This window comes from Carassius auratus, linkage group LG28B (genome assembly GCF_003368295.1).
Source record: "Carassius auratus strain Wakin linkage group LG28B, ASM336829v1, whole genome shotgun sequence".
Lineage (NCBI taxonomy): Eukaryota > Metazoa > Chordata > Actinopteri > Cypriniformes > Cyprinidae > Carassius > Carassius auratus.
In genome coordinates, this window is record NC_039293.1 from 9,336,426 (window position 1) to 9,342,537 (window position 6,112).

Below are 6,112 nucleotides of genomic sequence, written 5' to 3' on the forward strand. Positions count from 1 at the left end.
AAAAGACATTACAAGAGAGATAAAGCAGTGTGAAAGAGGAATGTGAATGTGAGATTCCCGATCGCGCGCGCGCACACACACACACACACACACACACACACACACACACACACAGCCGCGTTATCATCCTAAATGGCTCCAAATTCAATTAAAAAGAGGAACTGCCAATTAGAGGTGTGTTATGATCCGAGAACAATGAAGTAAGCCGTGATTCATCGGCTGGAGCTCCGGGAGGGACTCATCCATTCACACACACACCTGAACAAACATATGCATGTCTCCAAACACACTCGCTTGGCATTTACCTCTTTCTCAGCCGAGTCAGCCAGCCTGCGGCAAGAACACAGCGAGAACACACACATACACACACACATGTTAGTAAACCAGACGGAAATAAACTCAGACAGACTCGACTTCCCGATTCTGATCTGTGAAATAAACACGTGGATATTTGGTGCAGTGTTGTATTGGAATCATTCTTAAATTACCCACAATGCATCTGCATGATGAACGAGAGGCCCAATGACAGACTGAAGATCAATTTTGCATCAGTAAGGCAAAAGAGAGTTAAATCTCTTCAAATCATTAACTGGATGGGGTCAGTAAATTTTTATTCTTTATTTATTTATTTTTTTAAATAAAAAATTAAAACTTATTCAGCAAGGATGTCTTAAATTGTTAAGAAGTGATAGCAAAGATTTATATTGTAAGAAAAGATTTACATTTTGAATAAATGCTGTTCTTTTTTAACGTAACTTTTATTGCAGTTTACCCAAAAATATCTAGCAGCACAACTGTTGCCAACATTGATAATTATAATAATAACTCATAATACCAGACTGATTTCTGGAGGATCATGTGACACTGAAGACTGGAGGAATGGCTGATGGAAATTCAGCTCTGCATCACAGGATTAAATTTGATTTGAATGTATATAATATCGAAATAAATATTTTACAACATCATAATATTTTACATGCATACATGCAGCCTTGATGAGCAGAAGAAACTCCTGTAAAAAAATATCGTTCTGATCCCAAACTTTTATATATACACAGTACAGACCAAGAGTTTGGACACACCTTCTCATTCAAAGAAAGAGTTGTCTATATTTTCATGACTATGAAAATTGTAGATTCACACTGAAGGCATCAAAACTATGAATGAACACATGTGGAATTATATACATAACAAAAAATTGTGAAATAACTGAAAATATGTCATATTCTATGTTCTTCAAAGTAGCCACCTTTTGCTTTGATTTCTGCTTTGCACACTCTTGGCATTCTCTTGATGAGCTTCAAGAGGTCGTCACCTGAAATGGTCTTCAGCAGTCTTGAAGGAGTTCCCCGAGAGATGCTTAACACTTGTTGGTCCTTTTGCCTTCTGTCTGCGGTCCAGCTCACCCCTAAACCATCTGGATTGGGTTCAGGTCCGGTGACTGTGGAGGTCAGGTCATCTGGCGCAGCACCCCATCACTCTGCCTTCAGTGAGACTCTACAATTGTCATAGTCATGAAAATAAAGAAAACTCTTTGAATGAGAAGGTGTGTCCAAACTTTTGGTCTGTACTGTATATATAAATAAAATAAACTGAGAAAAATACAAATAAAAGCTCATTCAAAATGAAATAGTAAAAACAATTTTATTTAAAATTAAACCTAAAGGAGCTATGTGGAGGTTTTTACTTAAAAAAATCTTTGAGATAGAGTTTTCATTTATACATGTATGAGCCAACCATGATGTAAAAAAAAAAGAATGACACCTCGACTGTCCATCACGGTTGTCTCTATCAGCCTGTAGGAGACTTAGGTCTCTGCAGAGCAAAAGTGGGCGTTTATCACCATGTGGGTGTTTTGAAACTGCTGGGTGTTTCTGAATCATGCAATCTAAATGATCCCCCTTACCCAACCCCACCCCTAAACCTAAGGTCACTATTACATCAACTAATCAGGTATCATGGTGTGAAAACACCTTGATCTCGTATCTCCCATTACTTTCCTGCAGAGACCTGTACTTGGGCCTGTAGGGTCAATTGTGTGTGGAGTAGTCGGGCCCGAATTGGCACGAAAATTCACAATATGTGACGTCATGCGGTCTACTTGGGCTTACAACCGTACGCCACGCCAGCCATTATAGTAATCAGCTGCAATAGTGTTTTCAGATGGACTCTGTGGATGGAAAGAAGCGACCAGCCTCCAGCACAATTCAGACACCCACGGACACTCCTCGAAGTAAAAAAAAAGAAAAAGAAAAAAGAGCCTGCTCCTCTGCGCACTAAACGAGCATGAGACTGGCTGCAGTTCCTCTAACGGCCAATGGTGTCAGTAACGGTTAGAAATTTCAGAACCTACGGAATGCTGCTTTAAAATTATTTTGAAAAAAATATATATATATTTAAAAAACTTGAAATACAGTGTTCTAAAACGGATATTGAAAAGAAAATGAATAAAATGATTAAAATCACATAAATTTTTTTTACTAAAACATCATGTAAAATTTTTCATAATAGTAATAATAAACTGTAACTGGAAGAAAAAGCTGATTTGAGAGTGCTGGAAGTGGACTGAGGCTGGCTTGAATTGGTGGTGGCTGGTGTAGGTTGGTTCAGGCCGGGTTAAGCTGGTGGAGGTTGATGTGTCGTAGAGTGACATGGGAAGTAATTACTGACGAGACTCTGGCGAGGCCTCGGGCGGGAAGCTGTGAACCTGTCGACTGCCTCGCTCACCGAGGAACACTGGATGTGCCCTGCAGCTAACGTCTGTCTGTCTGTCTCACACACACACACACACAGGGTTCTTCTGCAGTTCAGCACATCATTCTCATGTTTCTCGACTTCTTGAAGAACTCCTCACTCAAATCTACAGCTGCAAGATCACTCCACACTTCCTCTCAAAGATTGTTTGTGTGGTCTATTGACTGTTAAACACTTACACACTGAAAAAAAATGTCAATCAGAAATCGCTAGTACATTTCACAAACAGGACATGGCAAGAAATACATTAAATAAAAAAAATTCAAGTATTTTAGCATAAAACATATTTCAGTAATCTTTCTTTTAATTACAGCTTCAAATAAATATATATGAAACTAAATCAAAATGTAAATATAGACAACATTTTTTTTTTTTTTTTTACTTTCGTTGTGTGTTTTTGTCATAGAAGTTTTACTATAGTTCTGCTATATTTTTTATTTTAGTTTCATTGGCTGCAGAAAGGGCCAGTGCTGTCTGTGAACTCTCTCTCCTCTCTCCTCCCTCCTTTCGTGTGTTTCCGTCCCGTCCCGTCCCGTCCCGGGCTCATTTAGCGCTGATGGAGAGGTGTAAGAGCCTGCGGTCCAGCGCTCCATCAGGACAGAGATGTCTATTTCAGGAGATAATGTCTGAATGTTTCCAGCACTCTCTGTCCGTCTGTGAAGATTAAATGTGTGTGTCTGCACTGCCTGCACATCAACTGAACACATTAATGATTCATCAAATTGAAATGTAATTAATCAAATTAATCATTGATCACTGGTGTCTTTTATATTGTCTTTTATTTCTGTTTCATTTACAAAAGTATAAATTCATTGAAATTATAGTGAAAACATACTCCAAACTATTGGACCTCCCAGTCAACAATTTGATCTCACAATGATGTCACTATGAGCTCACAATATTCTCATGGTGCAGTCATAATGTGAGTGTCACAGTGAACTAAAAGTGTAACCACACAGAGCTCTCACTGTGTGCTCATACTTTGTTCACAACATGAGGTCACTGCACAATCACAGTGCACTCATACTGTGGTGGAAATATGAGGTCAGAACACACTCACTGTGTGCTCATACTGTGGTCACTGTGTGCTCATACTGTGGTCACTGTGTGCTCATACTGTGGTCACTGTGTGCTCATACTCTGGTCACTGTGTGCTCATACTCTGGTCACTGTGTGCTCATACTGTGGTCACTGTGTGCTCATACTCTGGTCACTGTGTGCTCATACTGTGGTCACTGTGTGCTCATACTGTGGTCACTGTGTGCTCATACTCTGGTCACTGTGTGCTCATACTGTGGTCACTGTGTGCTCATACTCTGATCACTGTGTGCTCATACTGTGATCACTGTGTGCTCATACTGTGAGATCACCATATTACACCACTATGTAATAATTCTGTTAGTTCACTGATATCTAAAATGATTCAGTTAACTCAAACTTTTACACCCACATTCTTTATTTCCATCAATCAAAACAATCAAACAAAAAGTCAGATTTTTCCTTTATTTGGTTTCCTTTTCAGCCTGGTGTTGGCGTTGGACAAAAAAATTTCTACTTGGCGAATACATTCCGCGTCTGGTGTTGTTCTGGTGGTTACTTTTAGCTTCTTCACCTCTATTTCATTTTGTTTGTGAAAAGACCTGACACATTCTAAAAACACAAAGAACAAGGTGTTAACATTACAATTTCTATAGCAGCATCCAAATGCACAAACCAAAACTTAAACACTTACTTTTCAAACATGTCAGGAGCACAGGTGGCAACACCTTCTTCCCATCTTTCCCCGTTCTGTTATACAGACAGAGAACATTGTCTGACGCTATGCTTTTTAAAGCCTGTCTCACCATCTCACCTATATTGGAGCTGCCATGAGTATGGATGAGATAGTGTACCTGACAAAAACATACATAATATTGTCATGATTAAAATATACCAGGCTTCAACATTTCTTTTACATGGTATCTGCTGCAAAATAAATAAAACAGTGGCTTTGTTGTAAAAATAAACTCTAAATTTATATAGTAGTACTAACATAAAGCTCTCGATAATTTTTGTCTTCTTCAAGCCTCTGACAGAAGGCTTCAAACATTTCAAAGCTGGAGCACTGTTGTTGTTCAAAAAGTTCCTCATGCACAACTTTTTCTTCTTCTTTACATGTTTTATGGTGGTTGGAAGACCAGTTTAGATGGTGCATTTACCACCACCAACTGGACCGGAGTGTGAAGCATTCACAATGAGCTCACGCTTTACACACATGCTGAGGATCACAGTATGAGGATCAGATGAACTCACCTTGAGCTCACGCTTTACACACATGCTGAGGATCACAGTATGAGGATCAGATGAACTCACCTTGAGCTCACGCTTTACACACATGCTGAGGATCACAGTATGAGGATCAGATGACCTCACCTTGAGCTCACGCTTTACACACATGCTGAGGATCACAGTATGAGGATCAGATGACCTCACCTTGAGCTCACGCTTTACACACATGCTGAGGATCACAGTATGAGGATCAGATGACCTCACCTTGAGCTCACGCTTTACACACATGCTGAGGATCACAGTATGAGGATCAGATGACCTCACCTTGAGCTCACGCTTTACACACATGCTGAGGATCACAGTATGAGGATCAGATGACCTCACCTTGAGCTCACGCTTTACACACATGCTGAGGATCACAGTATGAGGATCAGATGAACTCACCTTGAGCTCACGCTTTACACACATGCTGAGGATCACAGTATGAGGATCAGATGAACTCACCTTGAGCTCACGCTTTACACACATGCTGAGGATCACAGTATGAGGATCAGATGACCTCACCTTGAGCTCACGCTTTACACACATGCTGAGGATCACAGTATGAGGATCAGATGACCTCACCTTGAGCTCACGCTTTACACACATGCTGAGGATCACAGTATGAGGATCAGATGACCTCACCTTGAGCTCACGCTTTACACACATGCTGAGGATCACAGTATGAGGATCAGATGACCTCACCTTGAGCTCACGCTTTACACACATGCTGAGGATCACAGTATGAGGATCAGATGACCTCACCTTGAGCTCACGCTTTACACACATGCTGAGGATCACAGTATGAGGATCAGATGAACTCACCTTGAGCTCACGCTTTACACACATGCTGAGGATCACAGTATGAGGATCAGATGACCTCACCTTGAGCTCACGCTTTACACACATGCTGAGGATCACAGTATGAGGATCAGATGACCTCACCTTGAGCTCACGCTTTACACACATGCTGAGGATCACAGTATGAGGATCAGATGAACTCACCTTGAGCTCACGCTTTACACACATGCTGAGGATCACAGTATGAGGA

The 6,112-nt window shown here is 40.6% G+C and overlaps 1 long non-coding RNA gene across 1 annotated transcript; it reads right to left on the reverse strand.

Annotated features, from left to right (window-relative positions):
* Positions 1-4,243: 4,243 nt before the first annotated feature.
* On the reverse strand, positions 4,244-4,882 carry LOC113067492 (uncharacterized). Its single transcript, XR_003279368.1, has 3 exons — positions 4,787-4,882; positions 4,487-4,646; positions 4,244-4,404 (listed from the first exon to the last, which is right to left on the reverse strand). It is a non-coding gene; the product is annotated as an uncharacterized LOC113067492 (long non-coding RNA).
* Between the last annotated feature and the right edge of the window lie 1,230 nt (positions 4,883-6,112).